General features: G+C 44.5%; 1 long non-coding RNA gene across 4 annotated transcripts in view; it reads left to right on the top strand.

Moving 5' to 3' along the window:
- The window catches only part of LOC134338301 (uncharacterized), a 123983-nt gene that overhangs the window by 13415 nt on the left and 86870 nt on the right, over positions 1–23698 (top strand). For all 4 annotated transcript variants that reach the window (XR_010016200.1, XR_010016198.1, XR_010016197.1 and 1 more), the window contains 3 exons: positions 4902–5029; positions 10565–10669; positions 14236–14358. This is a non-coding gene — a long non-coding RNA (uncharacterized LOC134338301). The remainder of the gene's footprint in view (positions 1–4901; positions 5030–10564; positions 10670–14235; positions 14359–23698) is intronic.

Below are 23698 nucleotides of genomic sequence, written 5' to 3'. Positions count from 1 at the left end.
ACAGCTGATCTGCCTGCTGCTTACATCTACAACCTCAATCCTACAGCCATTTATACACTTGCTTGCAAGAGTGTATCCGTCTCAGTTTCATCCTTTTCCATTCCCATCTATCATCACCCTAGAGCTACAACAGCTTTTGGAGGAGAGAGTTCCTAATTTCTACTCCCCTTTGTAGGAAGAAAAGTTCCTCAAAATCCCTGTTGGATAGACACACACACACTTACCATGGCCATTCCATTTTGTCTAAAAGTTTTCCTACTACAGGAAATAGTTTCTGACTATGAATTCTATCAACTTACTTAATCAGCTGAAACATCTGAATTAGATCAACCCAAAGTAGTAGTGTTCATTGGAACAGCCACCTATAAAGGAAGCTACTGTCAAAGTTCAACCCTTTGAGTTCAGATTCCATTCTGTGAATATACATTGTACCCCTTCCAAGTGATGTACATCCTTTCTGAGGTGCAGTGATCAGATCCCAATTCTACACTCTAAATAACTATGGACAAAATACACATTTATAAAATGGCCTTTTCCACAGCAGCATTGAGTGTATATTACAGGCCAATCAGATTTCGCTCCAACATCTCAACATAATCGTTTGGATCCAACTTTTAGTTAAGTGTATCATAAAACATGAGTGTGTTATCCCCAGCTCTTACAGCAATCATCAGCACGAGATGAGTGATCTTGCTGACTGCAGCTGATTCCTGAAGAGATTTGTGTAGAATGTCTGTCTGATGCCACTAATAGTCGGCTCCTTTGGATAAATAGGGCATTGAAATACTTTGATGATTAAATGCTTTTTTTTTAGCAATGTAAAATATTTGAAAGAATTACTGAAGTTGAATCTCCTCACCTTTCAAGGCACCGGTAACCCACCTTTGTTCCTCCTCCTGTCAGTAGAAATGGTTCTTCTGGGCGTAGTAGCTAAGCCACATGTGAAGGCCAGGAGCTGGGCTTGGATGTCAGTGGCTATTTCAGATGCACACCACTGGGAGCATTTAATAAGTGTTGGGAGCTTATCTCCACTATCTCCCCCCTGCTATGACAACCTTAAGGAACCTGGCAAGCAGGCAGCATCTATGACCTACGGTGAGGAATCAATAGGCAATGATTCAGGCTGAGACACTTCATCAGGTCCTGATAAATGACATTAGCCCAAAATATCAACTCTTTATTCCCCTTCATAGACGCTGCCTGACCTGCTGAGTTTTTCTAGCATTTTGTGTGTGCTGCTCTGGATTTTCAGCATCTGCTAAATTTCTTGTGCTTATGACTTCCTGCTGATGCAGTTAGTTTGGTCATCTGCCCTTTCAATTTGCGTGAGCCACAGGTTCACTGTGTCACTGATGGTGGCCATTTAAACCCAAATGTCCACCTGATCCATCTCAGCCTGCCTCAGATCTGTTTGACCAGCATCTGTTGTTTGAGATAACGGATGAGACCCAGATTCCATCGTTTATCCTTCTTTACAACATCTTTTAGAGAGAGAAAGGGGAGGAGAGAATGAAACAGAGAGAGAGTGCGGGGAGGGGGGGGGTCGGAGAGAGAGAGGGGGAGAGGGAGGGAGATAGAAAAAAAACAAAGCAAAGCAAAAATAACTTGGCCTTATAGGCCTTATCTCCTTGGAGCGACGGAGATGAGAGGTGGCCTGATAGAGGTGTAACAAGATGATGACAGGCATTGATCGTGTGGATAGTCAGCGGCTTTTCCCCAAGGGCAAAAATGGCTATCACGAGAGGGCACAGTTTTAAGGTGCTTGAAAGAAGGTACAGAGGAGATGTCGGGGGTAAGTTTTATATGCAGAGGGTGGTGCGTGCCAGCGACGGTAGTGGAGGCGGATACAATAGGGTCTTTTAAGCGACTCCTGGATAGGTACATGGAGCTTAGGGAAATAGAGGGCTATGGGTAACCCTAGGTAATTTCTAAAGTAAGTACATGTTCGGCATGGTATTGTGGGCGGAAGGGCCTGTATTGTGCTGTAGGTTTTCTATGTTCTATGTTCTAGAAGCATAAGGAAATTTAAACGACTAATGAACACGAATTAATTAATGAACAATTAACCAACTCAATTGCTCTGAAAACCTTGGAGCCCAATGCTCTCTGGCCGCCTGTGCGGGCCCAAAGAGCTCGTTACATAAATACTTTGATAAAAAAATTTGCATTGAACTACTTTGCCAATTGAGAAATGGTTGACTTCCAAGCTCACTAGCTCCTTTCGTACTAAACAAACGCTGGAATTGACCATGAAGGTGGCAGTCCCACACACAAGTGATCAACACCTTTAAGCTTTGACAGAATGTCATTAACTCTCTCTCTCTGTTTTCGAGCCTTTTCTGTTTTTATTTCTGATTTTTACCATCTGCGGTAATTTATTTTTGTAGGTATGAAGATGGCTGGTCCAAGGATTGCAGGGCGAGGAGGTATTCCAGTGATTTCCTGGGAGCTGCTGTGTGTAATTTGGCCTCAGCCCCCTCACCCCTCATCCCCTTCCCACCAGGACAATGAATACAAAAAGGTTCACAGCAGAGCCCAGCAGCAGAGCTGGGATGTTTGACTTTGCTGGATTACAGATATTTCCTTCCATTACATTTTAATACCCAGAGAACTGATTCGAACGATCACATTTTTATGGAAGAGGCGAGAATATAGAAACGAAGTCTCGGAAATCTGAAATGGAAAAAAGAAAATGCAGGGAGTCGGAAGGGAAAAGAGGAGAGCGTTTTGATTTCCACAAAATGCTAACTACATCTCAGCGCTAATGAAGTGAGGGAACGTTATTAGCATATGGATATGGAAATTGGAATCGTGTTTTAAGTGGACAATTTAACCTTTTGATGTGCAAATCTGCAAATTTGCTCTGTGCTTTCTCTCTCCCTGATTAACGCGTGTGATTAAATCCGTTGCGCCTTTCATCTCGCTTGTGGTGTCTGATCGACACCATTTGCGGGTCTTGCGCCGACTGAAGATGTTAATCTCCCGCTTTTGTTCCGTCCCCCAAGAGCTAGAATGCGAGGCAAATGGGAGAGAGGGCGTGGAAGCGGTGAGATTTCGGGGGGATGGGGCGAGGTGAGACCCGCACGTCACTGGTTTGCAGCCTTTGCGGGCGAAGCGGCGGTGTGGCGATCGGAGCGATGCCGTTCTCCGCGTCCCCCATCGGGTGCGCGCTTGCATATCTGAGAGCGCCCAAATGCGGGAGCGTTTGTGTGTGTCCGGCGTACCCCTTCTTCTCAAAATTGCCCCCATCCAGAGTGAGAGCCATGAAAATTGAAATAGAAAATTAAAAAAAAGAATACCCAATTTTTCATCATTATTGTATTTGTGATGTGATGGCGTCGGTTATTAAAAGGCTTTCAACTTTTAGTGGTGTGAACTATTCTACCTCCACAGATCCAACATATGCGTCCTCTGTACTGAATTCAGGATAAAACTTGAGAAAACATTATCTTTAACTCCATGCTTTCTTCCCCGTGCTCTGTTAAAACAAAATGCACAAGGTAAAAAGGATTTAACAAAGGAAAGCCGTGCGCCTATTTTAAACGACAAACCGGGATGGGATGGTGTGTGGGTGGGTGGACCATTACTGACAGTCCTGCTGATTGATTATAACGTAGGGGCAATCCATCAGTGACAAGAAAGCCAGGTACCAAAGCGATAGATGTCACCCCGGTCTTTCGCTGAGTTTCCACAGCAAGATAACTTCTAGTCTATTGTAATAACGTGAATGTACTGAAAATAATTCATGTAGATAATTTATTTTAATCTTTTACTTTCGGATTAATTTTCCCGTTAGGTAAATTGTCCTGGTAAAACGAGAGAAAGAATGCTTCATGATGCCGTGGTAGAGGGAAAGGGCTTTTCTGCAAGTGAGAAGCTTGGAATTGGAACTTGTCTGGGTGGGTTTTGAGGTCCCGTTGGCTTCAGCTGCTATACAAACCAAGGAAGATGTAAAACAGTTCGTAATCTAGTGCCAACCATTTTTCACTGTAACACTGAAAACCCACCTCAGAGTTTCCTCTTGTCAAGGTGAAGGATTATTTTTCTCAATATCAAAATTTACATTGATGCTGTTTAAAATTATTCCCCATACGATGAGACCAAGGCATTTTTAATTCTGGCCCCCATCCCTACTATAATGAGCCACCGTTCCGTTCCGGGAGTGCTCAGTTCAAATCTATTCGTCTTCTCTAAGTGAGAGAAGGGGTAACACTATACTCAGTTGCCACATTATTAGGTACCTGCTGTAACTAATAAGGTGGCCACTGAGAGTATCTTGGTGGTCTTCTGCTGCCGTAGCCCATCATCTTCAAGGTTAGACGTGTGCATTCAGAGATGCTCTCCTGTACATCACTGTTGTAAAGTGTGGTTCTTTGAGTTCCTGTCAGCTTGAACCAGTCTGGCCATTCTCCTCTGTCCTCTCTCATTAACAAGATATTTTCACCCACAGAACTGCTGCTCACTGAATTTTTTTTCTGTTTGTTTTTAGCACCATTCTCTGTAAACTCTAGAAACCTTTGTGTGGAAAATCCCAGGAATCGGCAGTTTCTGAGATACTGCAACCACCCGCATGGCATCAACAATCATGGTCAAAGTCACCTACATCACAATTCTTCCCCATTCTGATGTTTGATCTGAACAACAACTGAACCTCTTGACCATGTCTGCATGCTTTAATGCATTGAATAGCTATTAGATATTTGCATTAATGATTAGATGTACAAATGTACCCAATAAAGAGGTAACTGAGTGTAGTTTGTGCATCTACTCATTAAATTCCAGAAGTTCCATTCCCAAAGACGCTGCTTGGCCATTACCTACTGGTTCAAAGCTCAAAGTAAGTTTATTATCGAAGTACATAGATGTCACCAGATACAAACCTGAGTGTTGTTTTCTTGCAGGCATACTCAGTAAATCCAAGAACCATAATAGGATCAATGAAAGACCACACCCAACAGGACGGACAAACAACCAATGTGCAAATGACAACAAACTGTGCAAATCCAAAAGAAAAAAAGAAATAATATTAGTAAGTAAATAAGCAATAAATATCAAGAACATAATATGAAGAGTCCTTGAAAGTGAGTCCATAGGTTGTGGAAATGGTTCTCAATTGTACAAAGTACTTAATCACCAGCAAAGTGATGGAAGCTGCTATCAAAAGGCACTTTCTCACTGATAACCTGCTTAGTGATGCCCAGTGTAGGTTTCACTGGGACCACTCAGCACAGCCGTGATCCAAACGTGGGCCAATGAAATGGGTACCACGGTGGCACAGCAGGCACAATTACAGCTCAGGGCGTCGGAGCTTTGAGTTCAATTTCCATGCCAGATGTAAGGAGTCTGAGCGTCCTCCCTGTGGAATGCGTGGATTTCCTCCAAGTGCTTTAGTTTCCTCCCACAGTCCAAAGACGTACCAGTTAGTAGGTTAATTGGCCGTTGTAAGGTGTTTAGGCTGGGGTTAAATCAGGGGTTGCTGGGCATCATGGCTCGAAGGGCTGGAAGGGGCTTTTCCATGCTGTATCTCAATAAATAAATAAATAGGCTGCTGAGGTGAAGTCACAGCAAAATCCCTTGATATCAAGATAGTATTCACCCAAATGTGGCATCAAGGAGCCCTGATAAAACTGGAGTCAATGGTGGGCAAAATGGTTGGCGATATACAGTTCTGTACAAATGTCTAAGGCACATATATATAGCTAGTGTGCCTAAGCCTTCTGCATAGTACTGTCCCTCTCAAAATGGAAAATAGTTATACCATTCTACAGGGCAATATTGTAAGCCTTCATCTGCTTCGTCAACGACTTCCAGCATAAGGTTAGAAGTGGGGATGATAAGTGACTGGACAACTTTCATTTCCATTTGAAACCCCCAGCTAATGAAGCAGCCCGTGTTTATAAGAATGTTCAGATTATAGGCCAATGTGTGACATGTGATGCAAATAACAGGCAACAATTATATCTAACAAGGTAGACTCTCACCTCCTATTCTAGACATTAATGGCACTACCACCCCACAATCAACATTTGAGGGGTCAGCAAGGACAGGAATCACAGCTGGACTGACCACACACAGATCAGGGACTTGATATCCTGCAGCAATCATTTAGTGATTGACTCCTCAGAGCCTTTCTAATTTCTACAAGCCAGAGGTCAGATACATGATGGAATATCTTCCATTTGCTTGGGTGACTACAGTTCCAAAAACTTTCAAGAAATTGGCCTCTCTTGACCGGCACCTCAAACACCACCCTACTCATTCATTCTCTGCACCACAGACACACAGTGACTGCAGTGTGGCACTATCTATAGAATGCACCACAGTTACTCCCCTAGACTGCTCCAACACTGCCTCCTATACCTGTGATCTTTACCAGCAAGAAGGTCAAGGTCAGCAAGTCCATGTGAAGATCACCACATGTGAATTCACATTCAAGTTGAACTCAAAAGTTCAAAGTTCAACACAAATCTATTATCGGATGTACATATATGTCACCACGTACAACTCTGAGATTCATTTTCTTGTGGGCTTTCACAGTAAATACAAGAAACACAATAGAACCATTGAAAGACCACACCCAAGAGGATGGACAACCAACCAAAATGTGCAAAAGACAAAAAACTGTACAAGTACAAAACGAAGAAAAATAATACTCAATCATTATTGAGAACATGAGATGAACAGTGAGTCCATTGATGTGGGAATAATTCAGTGATGGAGCAAGTAAAGTTGAGTAAGTTATCCTGTCTGGTTCAAGAACATGATGGTTGAGGGGTAATAATTGCTTCTGAACCTGGTGGTGTGAGTCCTGAGGCTTGTGGACCTTCTTCCTGATGGCAGCAGGGAAGAGAGCATGTCCTGGCTGGTAGGGGTATTTGACGATGGATCCTGGTTTCCTGTGATGGCGTGCAGCTCTCCTGCTGTGGGATGTATCACTGGTCCTTCATTCTTCGTTATTGCTGGATCTAAATCCTGGGACTCCTGCTGAACAGTACTGTGGGATCGCTTCACCAGAAAGACTGCTGTGTTCAACAAGCTGACTGACCACAACCTTCTCAAGGGCTGGAGAACAAATACAGACCTTTCCAGCAAAGCCAAGGTACCAGAAAAAAACAACTAAATACATAGTTTATTTTGATGAATGTCCTCCAAGAGGACCACAACATTGTCGGGTTTGGAGGCTTGCACAGCTCATTGGCCTGGAGAGCTAGGTTGGCTGGAGAGAGGGCTTTATGCTTTGGGTTCTTGGTAGGGTCATCCATACCAAACAGGTCAAAGGGCAGAAGCCAGACTAAGAGTGGTCCACCAGTCCTCCAGGTTCAGGGGTTCAGGGTCAGGGCCAGCAACCCTGGGCAGTAAGTTTCATAAATGTGGTTGACAGGTGAATACAGAGTAAACTACCTGGATCTTTTCTACGTACTTGAGAATGCAGAAGGGAATTCTTTCAACTCTTTTGAAGATAGTATTTGTGAATGTGATGTGGCCTCGGTTCTGCACTAACAGCAATAATCTAGATTTCAGTGTTCAAATCTCTGGTAGGATACCATCGCTCCAACCTGAGTGACATCCTTATCAGTGCTATAACTCTAAAAAAGTCTGTCGATTATTTAAGCTCTTTGTTTCTATCACCCTTCCATTATAAATTCCTAGTACTTTACCGCTCCTTTCTATTGTTCTGTATGACCTGATCTGTGTGACTGGCCCCTCCCAATGTCAGACTCTGGCGTTCAGTTGTGTTATCCGTAGGCTGACCAGTGCTGTCGAGGATGCCATAAGGCAGATAATCTCCTGCTGTGTCCACATCTCATTTCAGACTGCGCATCTGATTTGCAGCTGAAACTCCCCCAGCATGCTTCTGTGACAACCACGCTCAGGGCTTCTCTCTTCCACTTTTGTGTTATGAAGTAGTACAGTAGTACTTACAAATGTGGTACGAGATGTGTGTGTGTGTGTGTGTGTGTGTGTGCGCGTGTGTGTGATGCTAGGATACAGTAGCATACTTATGATATATCTGAATTGGGCTTCTACTACTTATGTGTTGTGAAGTGGTACTTACAAAACGTGGTACTACACACAAATGTGAGTGGGGTGTGTGTGTGTGTGTGTGTGTGTGTGAATGTGTGTGAGTGTGTGAATGTGTGTGTGTGTGTGAATGTTTGTGTGTGAGTGTGAATGTGTGTGAGTGTGTGTGTGTGTGTGAATGTTTGTGTGTGAGTGTGAATGTGTGTGTGAGTGTGAATGTGTGTGAGTGTGTGAATGTGTGTGCGTGTGAATGTTTGTGTGTGAGTGTGAATGTGTGTGTGAGTGTGAATGTGTGTGTGTGTGAATGTTTGTGTGTGAGTGTGAATGTGTGTGTGAGTGTGAATATGTGTGTGTGTGTGTGAATGTTTGTGTGTGAGTGTGAATGTGTGTGTGAGTGTGAGTGTGTGTGAGTGTGATGTGTGTGTGAATGTTTGTGTGTGAGTGTGAATGTGTGTGTGAGTGTGAATGTGTGTGTGAGTGTGAATGTTTGTGTGTGAGTGTGAATGTGTGTGTGAGTGTGAATTTTTGTGTGTGAGTGTGAATGTTTGTGTGTGAGTGTGAATGTGTGTGAGTGTGTGAATGTGTGTGAGTGTGAATGTGTGTGTGTGTGAATGTTTGTGTGTGAGTGTGAATGTGTGTGTGAGTGTGAATGTGTGTGTGTGTGTGAGTGTGAATGTGTGTGTGTGTGTGAGTGTGAATGTGTGTGTGTGTGTGAGTGTGAATGTGTGTGTGAGTGTGAATGTGTGTGTGTGTGTGAGTGTGAATGTGTGTGTGTGTGTGAATGTGTGTGTGAGTGTGAATGTGTGTGTGAGTGTGCGTGTGCACCAACGTGTGCACAGTGTGGTACTGGCATACTGACAGCACATCTGAATTGGACGGTGGTTTTGGCTTCTTCCTGTGCCTCAGTACCTTCCTGAGGCAGTTGACTAGTAATCGTTTTATCTTAATTTGTATCAGTCTGAAGCAAAGTCACATCGATTTATATCAACTAAAATAAAGCGCTCTCCAAGAGGACCATAGCCTTGTCATCGGGTTTGGAGGCTTGTGTGCTTCAACGTTCTGGAGAACTACGCTGGCTGGAGTTGGTTCGTTATGCTTTGGTTCTTGGCAGGGCCACACATGCCAAACAGGTCAAAGGGTAGAGGTCAGACTGAGAGTGGTCTACTGGTCCTCCAGATTTGGGGGTTCATCTCAGGGCAAAAAACCCTGACTGGTAAATTAAAATTGTTGTGGAAACAGCAATAAAGAATCCTTCTACATCTGAGTGCGACGGTATTCCTGAGGCTCCACCTGGGACTTGCATGACTGACAGTGGTGAAAACCCAGAGGAAGCTCCTGACATGATGATGGAAGCCCCGAACACTGGCAAAGATGGAGGACCTTCATTGCTGCCCTAAATGCCAGTGGCGTAACGGGCAGTAACAAAAGAAAGAGCAGTTAGAAGTAGTCAAACCATTCCTTCTGGAGGGAAGCAAAGTGACGGCAAGTGACCCCGCCTAATTCTGTCTCCTTGTACTCTCCAGCTGTGGGAGCTGGAGTTTACCTCTTGCTGTGCACTCTCTGAATCATTTTTAGTACAAACCACGTGTTTGGTTCCCAGGATAAGTCTGCAGGATTTCCAGCACTCTCTTCAGAAAGTTGTGCCTAAAAGCAGGCAGTGTAATGTTAAGCAACCTCCAGGTTTTGAGTATGATCACTGTCCTTTCAGGTCTCCTGTTCCTTGAGGTCAGTACAATAACCTCAAATCAAAATTCAAAAAAACTCGATGGGTTACTTGCTCTTTATACAGTGCTCCCAAAGTCCAAGTCCATTTCACTTTGAATTAAATCAGAGACAGCAAGGGCTGGCCATATGGTCGACTACAAACAACACATCCCAGTCATTTATCTATCTATCTACCTATTTATTCACTTCGACCAGGGATTCCCCAACTTTTTTTATGCCATGGAAGCTTACCATGAACCAAGGGTCTCATGGACCCCAGGTAGGGAACCCCTGATTTAAAGACACAGCGCAGAATAGATACTTTTGGCTCTTAGAGCCGTGCTGCCCAGCAACCCCTGATTAACTTGAATCTCGTCATGGGAGAATTCATAATAACCAATTAACCGACCCAGTACGTTTTTGGAATATGGGAGGAAACCACAGCATCCGGAGCAAACCCACACATGCATTCCACGGGGAGGACGTATAGACTCCTTACAGATGGCGTTGGAAGTGAACACTGAACTCTGGTGCCCCAAGCTGTAAGGGTGTTGGACTAACTGCTACAAGGTGAAAACCCCATGTAGGACAATGTCAGCAATAGCATGCAGAGCTGCCATCAATCCCCCAGGAAGTCCAGGATTAACTCTGCTCACTTTCTTTTGTTTCAAAGCCATGAAGACTCATTGTTTGAGAAACCCAAGAACATAGTTTGGTCCTTCTCAAAATCAACTCGTTTTAGAGGCTTCAATACACTTTTGTTCAAAGTTCAAAGTAAATTTAATATCGAAGTATGTATATGTCACCATATACTACCATGAAATTCATTTTCTTGCAGGCATTGACAGTTGAACAATGAAATACAATAGAATCAATGAAAAACTACACACAAACACGGGCAAACAACCAATGGACAAAAGAAGAAAAGCTGTGCAAATACTAAGTAAGTAAATAAGTAAGTATTACAGAGAACATGAACTGTAGAGTCCTTGAAACTGAGTCAAAGGTTATCGCAAACACGACGAAATCTGCAGATACTGGAATTTCAAGCAACACACGTAAAAGTTGCTGGTGAACGCAGCAGGCCAGGCAGCATCTCTAGGAAGAGGTACAGTCGACGTTTCAGGCCGAGACCCTTCGAGACCCTAACGAAGGGTCTCGGCCCAAAACGTCGACTGTACGTCTTCCTATAGATGCTGCCTGGCCTGCTGCGTTCACCAGCAACTTTTACAAAGGTTATTAAATAAGTTCAGTGTTGAGGTGAGCGAGGTTATCTACGCTGGTTCAAGAGCCTGATGGTTGAAGGGTGATAACTTATCCCAAGCCTGGTTGGTGCCAGATGGAGTGGTTTGAGTACCTTGGAAACTGTTGCCCTCCTGGGGTTTTCATGCACAACAGATTCTAGAGATTACAGAGAATGGTGCGAGAAACATACAAGCATCCAGTGAGCGGCAGTTCTGTGGGTGAAAACACCTTGATAATGAGATAGGTTGGAGGAGAATGGCCTTACTGGTTCAAGCTGATAGGAAGGCAGCTGTAACTCATAGAGCCAAGTGTTACAACAATGGCATCCAAAAGAGCATCTCTGAACATACCATACATTGAACCTTGGAGTGGATGGGCTACAGCAACAGAAGACCATGAATATACACTCAGTGACACATGCAAAATGCTGGAGGAACTCAGCAGGCCAGGTAGCATCTATGGAAAAAAGTACAGTCGACATTTCGGGCTGAGAGTCTTTGCCAGTCCTGTCGAGGGGTCTCGTCCTGTAATGTCGACTGTACTCTTTTCCATAGATGCTGCCTGGCCTGCTGAGTTCCTCCAGCATTTTGTGTGTGTTGCTTCGATTTCCAGCATCTGTTGATTTTCTCTTGTTTGTGATTTGACATACACTCAGCGGCTACTGTAGAAGGGATCTAATAAAGTGACCACTGAGTGTATGTCAAACTGAAGATGGACTAATGGACAGATTTGGAGAAAGGAGTACAGAAATCTTAAATACTAGTTGGGCTTGAAGAGGATTCTGAGATAAGGGTTAGTGTGTGCAGGGACTGGAAGAAAATTAAGGTGAATATGTAAACAGATATTTGTGGATCTGAAGCTGTGCCAGCACGATGACGATGACTGAACGAGATGATATGTTAGGCAGCAGAGTTTTGATGGGCACACATGAAGGAATACAAGTCATGGCATCTGTATTTATAAATATCCCATCACAGCTTCCTCATCCTGTTTGCTGCAAAGACTAATTTGGGCGGCTCCTTCCATTTTACACAGCTATCTTCCAAAATCCTGCAATGAAAACATGTGTTTAAACATCTTCACTATACTCCGGGTCTCACAGGTGGGAAATGGGCTGCAGATCAGGGAAAGAGGAATACCAGGGAGTGACCAAGAACAAAACAAGGCAAATGAAAGGGTTTTATGGGTGGAATTAAGAAAAGAGTGGAGTAGGAGAGGGTTCCTAAAGGTGAGGATCTGGTCATCATCGTAGCTTGTCACACCAGACAGCCACTGTAGTGTTGTTTGGTTGATGTCGAGCAGGTCAGTGTCAGCTGAATCAGGTGAGAGTGGGCAGTTGCGCAGAACGTGTTCAATGTTCTGCACCCTTTCGCCACACTCACAGGATCCGCTGGTCTTTAAACCCCACTTCACCAGATTGTCTCCCGTCCTACAAACTCCCGCTCTCGCTCTGTTGAGAGTGCACCTCTTCCGTCTGTCAAGCAGTGCCCCGTCTGGCAACATTTCCGTGGGGTCTGGCGCTGTATTGTTTGGTGGGGTTCTGGCTTCTGTTTGTTGCCAAAGGTCAATCCTGTATGTTTGGGGGGATGTTTCGTGCGGATGTTCCTCCACTGTAGCAAAGCTTTTCCTCGATTTTAGACGGGTGGAAATTGGCACATGGTGATTGTAGTGGGTGCCGTGGATCCGAGTTCTGTTTACCTTTTTCAATTTTTGTTGTAGTGTGTCTTGGATCTCTGGTGACTTGAAATATCTACTACCAATAATGGTGTAAATGTTGTGAGCTAGATTAGAGATTCTGAGGAAATAATGAGGGCTGGTTTTCGCTATGATTGTCAAGATAGGCTGAGGCTTTGGCAACATTTTGGAAGAAGAGTTTACGTCCGAGACTACGTGGGACAAAGAACTAACGAGATTTGGCAAGGTCAAGGGTCAACAGGAACACAATAAGAGCAGGAGCAATCCATTTGCCATTCGATTAGATCCCATCTGACATTTGTCTTAAACACAAGAACATCTGCACCTGCTGTAAATTCAGAGCAACACACACAAAATGCTGGAGGAACTCAGGGGGTCAGGCAGCATCTGTGGCAAAGTCGCTGTTTCGGGCCGATACCCTTCATCAAGACTGGAGAGGAAGGGCGGGAGGTGAAGACGCCAGAATAAAAAGGTGGGGGAAGGGGACGGAGGCTAGCTGCAAGGTGATAAGTGAAATGTAAAGGGCTGGAGAAGAAGGAATCTGTAACCCTCAACTAACAGAACGATTCACCCTCCGATCCGAAATGTTCACTTGCCCGCTCCCCTTCTCAGCTTGCACTGGAGCTGAGCTTCTGAGAACGTCTGAGCCTTGAACTTGTGGATTTCAGTAAAGGCTGGCGATTTGGCTATGGGTATTTGATCCTCCACAATATTCCGCGTGGGATGGGCAACAGGACCGAGCACGGAAAGCTGTGGCAAATGCACTTGGGAGGGGACGGGTTCGGTTGATACATTCTTCGTGTAGGTTGGATGTCAGCCAAATGAACGGACTGATCTGAAATCTGTGTATTGAACACCATGTGTCAATGTGTCGAGAGGGCTGCATTGCCTTGGCTTATTTCGGGCAGGCATCAATTTGGGCCACAGTCTAATTTTCTCTTAACTCCTTTCTTCCACTCCCGATCATTTTCTCTTTGTTCCTTTGTCCTCCTTGTTCTCGTTCAGTCTCTCTTTCCTCCATGTCTGCCACCTACCATCATCTCTTCTCTTTTATTTCGTCCTCCACTGAATCAGAGTCTGTCCTTCTCATTTCTCCATACCCCTGCGATCTGTTTCTTCCTACCTCCCCTTTCTTTTCTCTTTCCAGCCCTGGCTGTCTCCCCTCTTCCTCTTTCTTTTAAATCCCTTGTTTCCCCTCCTCCCCCTCCTATCCCCAACTCCCTCCCCACGGCGCTCCACAGTCCCGATACTCTAAGTTAACCTTGAAGGGAAGGTCGAAATCAGCATGGAGTTGAGCTGTATTGTTTTCTTTTAAAAAAAGAACTCAAAATATCTGTTCCCTAGCGGCAGCTTCTAGTGTTAAAGAGCAATGCAGATGTATTTTGTGAAAAAGCAATAAAGCCTAGCCGGAGGGCCTTCTCAGGAGCTCAAGAAATGCATGAGCAGCACATTCATTCCGGGGCAGAGGGACAATAGGAAAAATGGTTAATAAGACTCCTGAACAACACATACGATTTTATTTTTTTTCTCTCTCTCTCTCTCTGTTGTCTGTGGGACGCTGATGTCCAGTGCCACTGTCTAGTCCGTGTCGGGACTGAGTGAAGTGGGGGAGAAGTGTGTGTTGGAGCGCGACACGTCACGGACAATGGAGCTTGCCCAAGTCTTCAGGGAGAACCGTCACCCCGACACAAGGTATGATAATCAAGGTGCCAGTTACTCATTACGCTCCCTAATTACTGTTTCGTAATTAGCAGTAGAGATACAAAAGAATGAAAATGATCTTCCCAACCCCCTCCCCCTGTTAAATTACACGCCCGAGGCTGCAGCCCCGAAAAAGGCAGCGAAGCGACACGAGAAGCCTGCGGGGAATTGGGGAAGGAGGAGGCGGGGTAGCCAAATGGCAGCTTCACAGTTTCTGAGTCGACGTCTTGCTAAATTACTGTAAATATTGAAGTGAATTAAAATTCCGCCTGAGCTATCCTTGCGGCCGCTTTAATTGCGGCTGCTTCTTGCAGTCAGCGGAGGAGCGGCCGCACGTCCCCCCGTCTCCCCCCACCCCCCATTCTCTCTCTGAGCTGAACTGCTTTACTCGCTCGGCTGCTTAATTATTCGCTTTAATTTGCATTTAACATATTTATTTCCATGCGTGGTTGGTGGAAAGGGGGGTGGGTGGTTGAGTTGTCGTCTTCAGCATTGCGGCATTTTCTAATCAAACCGCCGCTCGTAAAGCGCCCCGTGCATTTTAAGATCCAGTCAATATCCACAAATTAAAAACAAAACTAAATTGCATTTCCCTAGCACCTAGAACACAAAAAAAACCCTGCGTAGGCGCTTTAGAGCAGTGCTACATCCAAGAAAAGCTACCACGCCGTTTACGATGATATTAAATCAAATGATGAAAATGTTGATTAGGGTCGGTTTAAAGCTCCTGTTTTGACGGGGGGTGGGGTGGGGGAAGAGGTGAAAAGGTTTAGATTGTGAATTCCGAAGCATAAAGCCAATGGGAGTTGCATTTGAGGCTGTGGTTAAATACAGGGGCGCTCAGGAGGCTGGGAATAGAGTTACCTCGCATTGTTACAGGGGCGGGAGAGGTCACAGAGGGAGAGGGGGTGACTGTACGGAGACATCGCAAAATACGGGCGAGAATTTTAATCTTAAAACGTTGAAGCAAGTGGTGCGTCATGATAGCAATCGAAGACGGTGGTTTACGTATTGTTAGAAATGTTTCATAATTTGTCCTGCTGGAGGGTCTCGGTCTGAAACGTTGACTCTATTCCTTTCCTTAAATGCCACCTGACTCGCTGAGTTCCTCCAGCTTTTTGTATGTGTTAGTTTAGATTTCCAGCATCTGCAGAATCTTTTGTGTTTGTGTATCAGTTAGCCTGCCCTTCGCTCTCCATCACACGTTTTGCTGGAGGTTCTGTTTGGTAGGAACCCGCGGTACCTGTGCTGAATAACCATACTATTCGTGCTAGTAATTTTTATATTACGAGCGCATTGCCTCTGAAGCGGAAGGTTGTTGATAAATCCGCACTCAGAATAGAGGAATCGAAGCTGCCACTCCGACGCGCACGGGCAATACATTTGGAGATGGACACTGCATGCGGTCTTTTTCCGTCAGCAAGTTCTATAATGCCACGACCGTTCCATAAAATGGGAAAGATCCAGTGGGATCGTTTCAAGCAGGAGCAGTGTAGTTATTCCTGGTGTCGCAGCCTGTATTGTCTCCTCAGTCTACACCATTGCCTTGAGTTGTCCGGTCAATGCCGCATTTCCCCTCGGTCGCAGCTTGCACTGCAGAAATAGGCTGCTGTTCCCCATCGTACAATAGAGACAAAACACTCCAAAATACACAAAATAAAATTATTATCAAAGTACTTGTATGTTACCATATACAACCCTGAGATTCATTTTTTGTGGGCATACACAGTAAATCCAAGAGACAATAGAATCAATGAAAGACCGCACCCAACAGGATGGACAACCCAAATGCAAAAGACAACAAACTGTGAAAATGCAATAATAATGATAAGTACACAAATAAGCAATAAATATCAAGAACCAGATGAAAGAGTCCTCGAAAGAGAATCCATAGGTTGTGGGAGAAGTTCAGTGTTGGGGTGAGTAAAGTTATCTCCTCTGCTTCAAGAGCCAGATGGTTGAGAAATAGTAATTGTTCCTGAACTGGGTGATGGGGGTCCTTGATGATCAATGCTACTTTCCTGTGATATGGCTTCATGTGGATGTGCTCAGTGATGGGGAGGACTTTACCTGTGATGGACAGGGCCATATCCACTACTTTTTGAGGGATTTCTCTTTTTGTAGGAAATATATTGAGCAACACACACACAATTCTGGAGGAACTCAGCAAAGCGGGCAGCACGGCACCTCCCATTAGCCTCCCAGTTAACAGGAATCAACTGCCACTCATTTCCATCGCATCACCTGCAGCCTATTTAAACCCAGCTCTCATCAAGTCCTTTGTTCACCCATCAAACCAGTCAGCCCCGACCAGTCACTCCTAGCCTTCAGTTACCTTGTTGCAATGTCATTTTAGGTTCTGTTCTCTCTTGTTTTGTACCCCCCATAGTTTGTTATTTTGTAGCTTATTTGTAAAGTATCATTTGTTGCTAAAATTGTCTCTGTTGCTCTGCCTTTGGGTCAAGCCTCTACATTTTCTGAGACAGCATCCGTGGAGGGGAATAAACAGTCAATGCTTTGGGCAGAGACCAAAAGTGTTTTGTGGATACATAAATATACCTATGAAAGCCAAGAAAGATTATAAAAAAATGGCAGAGACTTTATTTTAAGATTACTTTATTGATTATAGAGAACTTTAGAGGACTATCTTCTGAAACCAACATTTAAAGGGCCCAAAGAAATGAAATCTTTCCTTTTGAAGAAGAATAGTCAGGTGCAGGTGGCAATCAATTGATTCAAAGAAACATACAAAAACCACGGCACAGTACAGGCCCTTTGACCCACAATGCTGTGCTGAACATGTACTTACTTTAGAAATTACCTAGGGTTACCCATAGCCCTCTATTTTCCTAAGCTCCATGTAGCTATTCAGGAGTGTCTTAAAAAGCCCTGTTGTATCTACCTCCACCACCATTGCTGGCAGCCCATTCTATGCACACACCACTCTCTACATGAAAAACTTACCCCTGACATATCCTCTGTACCTACTTCCAAGCACCTTAAAACTGTGCCCTCTTGTGTTAGCCATTTCAGCCCTTGGTAAAAGCCTCTGACTATCCACACGATCAATGCCTCTCATCATCTTATGCACCTCTATCAGGTCACCTCTCTGTCGCTCCAAGGAGAAAAGGCCAAGTTCACTCAACCTATTCTCATAGGGCATATTCCCCAATTTCCTCTGCACCTTTTCTATAGTTTCCACATCCTTCCTGTAGTGAGGTGACCAGGGTCCTATACAGCCGTAACATTACCTCTCGGCTCTTAAGCTCAATCCCATGGTTGATGAAGGCCAATGCACCATATGCCTTCTTAACCACAGAGTCAACCTGCACAGCAGCTTTGAGTGTCCTATGGACTTGGACCCCAAGATCCCTCTGATCCTCCACATTGCCAAGAGTCTTACCATTAATACTATATTCCGCTATCGTATCTGACCAACCAAAATGAACCACCTCACACTTATCTGGGTTGAACTCCACCCGCCACTTCTCAGCCCAGTTTTGCATCTTATCGATATCCTGCTGTGAACTCTGACAGCCCTCCACACCATCCACAACACCCCCAACCTTTGTGTCATCAGCAAACTTACTAACCCATCCCTCCACTTCCTCATCCAGGTCATTTATAAAAATCACGAAGAGAAGGGGTCCCAGAACAGATCCCTGAGGCACACCACTGGTCACTGACCTCCATGCAGAATATGACCCGTCTACAACCACTCTCTGGATCCACAAAGCAATGTCCCCTTGGATCCTATACCTCCTTACTTTCCTTGTTTAAAAAATACATACAGACTAAGAAAGAGTTCAGCTGAGAGTTAATGTCTACTTTGAAAGATGCCTGTTCATATCTAATGTAACACACACAAAATGCTGGAGGAACTCAGCAAGTCAGGCAGCATCTATGGAAATGAATAAACAGTTGATGATTTGGGCCAGGGCCCTTCATCAGATCTGGAAACAAAGGTTGAGGACAACAGAATATAAAGGTGGGGAGAAGGGGAGTTTGGATGGCTAGAAGGTGATAGGTGAAGCCAGGTGGGCAGGAAAGGTGAAGGGCTGGAGAGGAAGGAATCACTATACATTAAACTTTATTCATAGTTTGTTGACACACACTCTCTATCTTCTGCATTCATGTTGCTGTTTTCTTCATTTGTGGTTTTATTTCCATTAGGTGTGCTCAGCTATGATGCAGCAGGGTTTCCCCTTAGTCACTGGCCACACAATGGGTCATGAACGCATCCCAATGAGCTGCCCCCCCCCCATCCCGATATTAATCCTAGCCCAATCACAGGAAAATTTGCAAAAGCCAATTATCCTATCAACTGGTATGTCTTTGGACTGTGGGAGGAAACTGGAGCACCCGGAGGAAACCCACATGGGGTGAACGTACAAACCCTTATAGGCAGCGGTGGGACTATAATCAAAGTCACTGCAGAGACAGTAGCAGTCTATTCAGCACAGACAACGGGACAATTCTCAAGGAGACACTCTCGTTAGAGGCTTCATATCTGATGTCTGCCGAATTTGTAGAGAGAATGAGCTATTATTGTGAGCATCTGTGTAGGGATTACGGAATGGGTCAGAGGAAACTTCATTACCTCATCTGAACACTAGGCATTTACTACCACCAGTGGAAATGTAGATTGTTATATCATAAAGAATTTAGAATACAACATTTACAATTTCATGCCCCAAATGTACATGTGATCTTAAGACCGAAACAATGTTGATTGATATTTTGTGTTCCCTTGATATGTAACACATTTAACCTGTGTATTAATTTTATTTAACTCATTCACTTCAAAAGAAAATGTGAATACAGATACACTGACATCGAGATGCTTGTAGACACAACATTGGCCCTCACACTCTCTCCTTCACACTCTCTCCTTCACACTCTCTCCTTCACGCTCTCCCCTCACGCTCTCTCCCACACTCTCTCCCCCACACACTCTCCCCTCATGCTCTCTCCCCCCACACTCTCTCCCCCTCACACTCTCCCCCACACTCTCCCCCTCACACTCTCTCCCCCTCACACTCTCCCCTCACACTCTCCCCCACGCACACGCTCTCTCTCTCACACTCCCTCTTTCACACACATACATAGACACACACAACCTCTCACACACACTCTCTGTCTCTCTCATACGCACTCTCATACACATACATAGACACAGGCATCTCACACATACACTCTCACTCTCTCACTGATACACTCGCTCTCTCAAATACAGATACACACACACAGACACTGTATCTCTCTCACACACATACATAGGCACGCACACACACACAACCTCTCTCACAACCTCTCTCTCCCTCCTGCATACACGCATAAAGAGGCAACACATGGGAAGTCTAAAGCTTTCGCTGCACATTTCATCGTAGATGTTGTAATGTTTAGTGACTGCTCTAAAACATTACGTGGGTAAAGCATCAGGCCCTCTGGCACTGGAAGACCTAACGGACTTCACAGCGCACTGCACATTAAGCGGATTAGATTGAGCTGTTTCGTTCTCAGCAACTAACGTCATTGCATTCCAATTTTAAAAGTGTTTAGAGATTCTTCATTTGTCTTAACAAAAACTTGTATTTATGTAACTCCTTCAGCATAGGCAAGACTTCCAAACCACTTTAGATCAGATAAGCATTGATATTGAAGCCACATTAACAGATGTTGAAACATTTAAGCAGACGATTAAAGAGGTAGACTGTCAGGAGTGTCTTAAATAGGCAAGTGTGATACAGAGGCGGATCTTTTAAAGAAGGCTGATATAAAACTTTGGGCTTAGAGAGTTGATTTTCACTTTAAATTGAGGATCCTTGATTTAAATATTTCCAGATAATGTCAATATTCTAAGTGTGGTGAATTGTCTTTTTGTTTACTGACCTGCCGATTTTATTTTAATACACACTGAGGACCCCGTCGGTCAGAGTTGACTGAGCATTTTGCGTCCTAGCTGCCTAGATACGCAAGCTTGATCAGTAGGATACAGAGAACAAGCTGTTGCCCTTGTAGCAAGTGCCCTCTCTCCACGCGGTTGATAAACTCGAGGGAACGGCGGGGACCGATACAGTTTGGTAGCAGCAGCGTCGCAGGAATTGGCAGTCAGCGTTGAACACAATGTAGGACTGCCTTAGGGACTCCAGCTCCGGATTTTTCCCTTGGTGTTTACTCCGGAAGCCTTCCCTATGATTGGGTATAGCCGCAAGGCAATGGAGGTTTGAGATTTGAGTTTTCCTTCTCCTAGATGAGCCCCGTCTGTCTGAAGCGACTGGTTTTAAGGTGCCAGTAACCTGCCTTTGCCCTTTCTCCTGTCAGTAGAAACGGTTCTGCCGGGCTTGGTAGCTAAGCCACACGTGAAACGCCAGGAGCTGGACTTGGTTGTCAGAGGCTATTTGAAGCGGACGCCATTGGGAGCATTTAATAGGTAGTGGGAGCTTGTCCCCATTCCCCCCCCCATAAAAACCTTAAGGAACCTGTAGTTGAGATTAAACGCAGCCGCTTCCTTAAAGTTCTTAATATATGAACCGTGACAGTTGATGTAAACAGAATATTTAACTGAGGGAAACATCGCTGTTTTTACTGTCTATGGACTGGAATTGCCAGTTGACCTTTCGGGCGAAGATCCTTCAACAGCATTTTCTCTGTGTTCCTCTAGATCAGGAGATCCCAACCTGCGATCCATGGACCCCTCAGTGGTAGGGGTCCATGGCATAAAAAGGGTGGAAACCCCTGCCCTAGATTTCCAGCATCTGCAGAATATTTTGCGTCTATTTTTACCGGTCTAAGTTTGCTGCAAGTTTCTGCCATGCCTCTTCTCCTTAATGCTTATGTGCTTGCCCAGACCATTGGTCACCTGTCTGAGCATTTTGTGAGTAGCAGCATCCGATTTTAAAGCAAGACACAGTTAACAGAGCAGATTTCGTGACTTTAGAATGTCTCAAAACAATCTGCAGCCAATGCTGTACTTTGAAGTGGTCACAATTATGATATGGGATGAAAAGGCAGCCAATTTCAGGACAGTAGGCCTTGCTAACAAATACTGTATTTCACAAAGTCTTGGCTTGTTATTTGCTGACATTTTTGAGGAATGCAAGGGGGCAAGCTAATATGATGGGGCATAATTTTAAGGTAATTGAAGGAAAGGACGGGGGATATCAGAGTAAGGCTGTAAGTCTTTTACACAAAGACTGTTGGGTGCATGGAATGCCCCACAAGTGGTGGTGGTAGAGGTAAATATGTTGGGAACCATTGTTCCCTCTAAGCTACGCAGCTGTGCAGTAACCAAAATACCCCTGTGCATATAGCCTTTGTTGCCACACAGCTGTAATTTTCTTTTATGTACTGCACAGGTTTCAGGCCGTGTAAAAATTTCCTGCTAAGCAATGGTTGGTCCCACAACTGTGTAGAAAAATTAAAGGGAACGTTGATAGAGACATTGAAGAAGCTCTTAGATACGCATGTGGATATTAGAGAAATTGGGGCTATGTAAGAGGGAGGGGTTGGATTGATCTCAGAGTAGTTTACTATCTAAAACTGGCACAGCATCATGGGCTGATGAACCTGTAAGTGTTCTATGTTCTATAAATAAATATGGTATAACTCTCCTTCCCCTTCCTTTCTTCCTCTATTCCCCACTCTGACCTCTCTTTTCACCTGCCCAGCACCTCCTCTTGGGCCCACACCTCCTTCCCTTTCTCATATGGTCAGCTCTCCTCTCCTATCAGATTTCGTCCTTTCCAGCCTTTTACCCTCCCTACCCACTTGGCTTAACCCATCACCTTCTAGCTATCCTCCTTCCCCTTCCCCACCTTTTTATTCTGGGGGCTTCTCTCTTCATTTTCAGCCTGAAACGTTGATTTTTATTCCCCTTCATAGATGGTCCCTCGTCTGTCGAGTTCCTCCAGTGTTTTGTGTGTGGTTGCTATGTCATTGCAGGCTTTTTAATTGACAAGTTTATGGATGGTGTTAAAGATCTGAAGTTTGGTGAGAGAGAATGAGAGAGATATGTTGCAAATGATCATCATGTCCGGGGGCAAAATGTAGCAAATGGAACGTAGTCTAGAGGAATGTCATCATCACCATTTTGTGCTGTTTTCTATGATGTGGGTGAGCATGGTCTTGACCATGATTGTTCTTGGCAAATTTTTCTACAGAAGCGGTTTGCCATTGCCTTCTTCTGGGCAGTGTCTTTACAAGATGGGTGACCCCAGCCATATCAAGACTCTTCAGAGATTGTCTGTCTGGTGTCAGTAGTTGGATAACCAGGACTTGTGACATGCACCAGCTGCTCATATGACCATCCACTATCTGGTCCTGTAGCTTCACCTGACCCTGATTTGGAGGGGGGGGGGCGGGGCGCTAAGCAGGTCCTACACCTTGTCCAAGGGTGATCTGCAGGCTAGTGGAGGAAAATTGGTAGAGACACATCTCCACCCTGCCAACCAATCTGGAAAGTAACTTATTGTATTTGCAAAAGTCAGAGAACAATCCATAACAAAATATTTGGATATTGAACAATAGCAATGAACACTGAGATCTTGGAATATATGTCCTATGCAGATAGGGGTGTGGAGATTGATAATTTGGTTTAGAGGGCAGAAAGCTGTTCTTTGGACCATAGACATAGAACATAGCACAATACAGTACAAGTGTTTTGACCTACGATGGTGTGTCAATCTTTTGAACTATACCAAGATCAATCTAATGGTTTCCTCCTTATAGCCCTTCAATTTTCTTTCATCCATGTGCCTATCTAACAGTCTTTTAAATGTTCCCAATGTATGTCACTCATGACAGGGCTTTCCACACAGCCACCACTCTGTGTAAAAAGACCTGCCTCTAACATCCCCTTATACTTTCCTCTAATCAGGTTAAAGTTATGCCCTCTCGCATTATCTATGTCTGCCCTGTGAGAAAATGTTCTGACTGTCCATTTTCTCTATGTTGTTTATCATCTTGTACACCTCTACAGATTCACCTCTCATCCTCCATTGCTCAAAGAGAAAAACTCCAGCTCACTAAACCTACCCTCATAAAACATGCTTTCTAATCCAGGCAGCATCCTAGTAAATCTCCTCTGCACATTTTCTAAAGCTTCCACATTCTTCCTAATATGAGGTGACCAGAACTGGACACAATGCTCCAAGTGTGATCTGACCAAATTTTTATAGTGCAGAGGAAAGACAGACTCCCATGTAGAAGTGTGATCAGTTCATTCATGTGAATTCCAACAGAACATTGCTGGCTCGGCTGAGCGACATTGCAAGAAGTAACATCTCAGAACTAGGTCTCCGTGATTAGTGCTAATTTGGTGTCTGTCCTC

The sequence above is a fragment of the Mobula hypostoma genome, chromosome 26, assembly GCF_963921235.1.
Source record: "Mobula hypostoma chromosome 26, sMobHyp1.1, whole genome shotgun sequence".
Classification (NCBI taxonomy): Eukaryota; Metazoa; Chordata; class Chondrichthyes; order Myliobatiformes; family Myliobatidae; genus Mobula; species Mobula hypostoma.
Note: the sequence above shows the minus strand (reverse complement) of the source record. Positions and strands in the feature narration are given on the sequence as shown.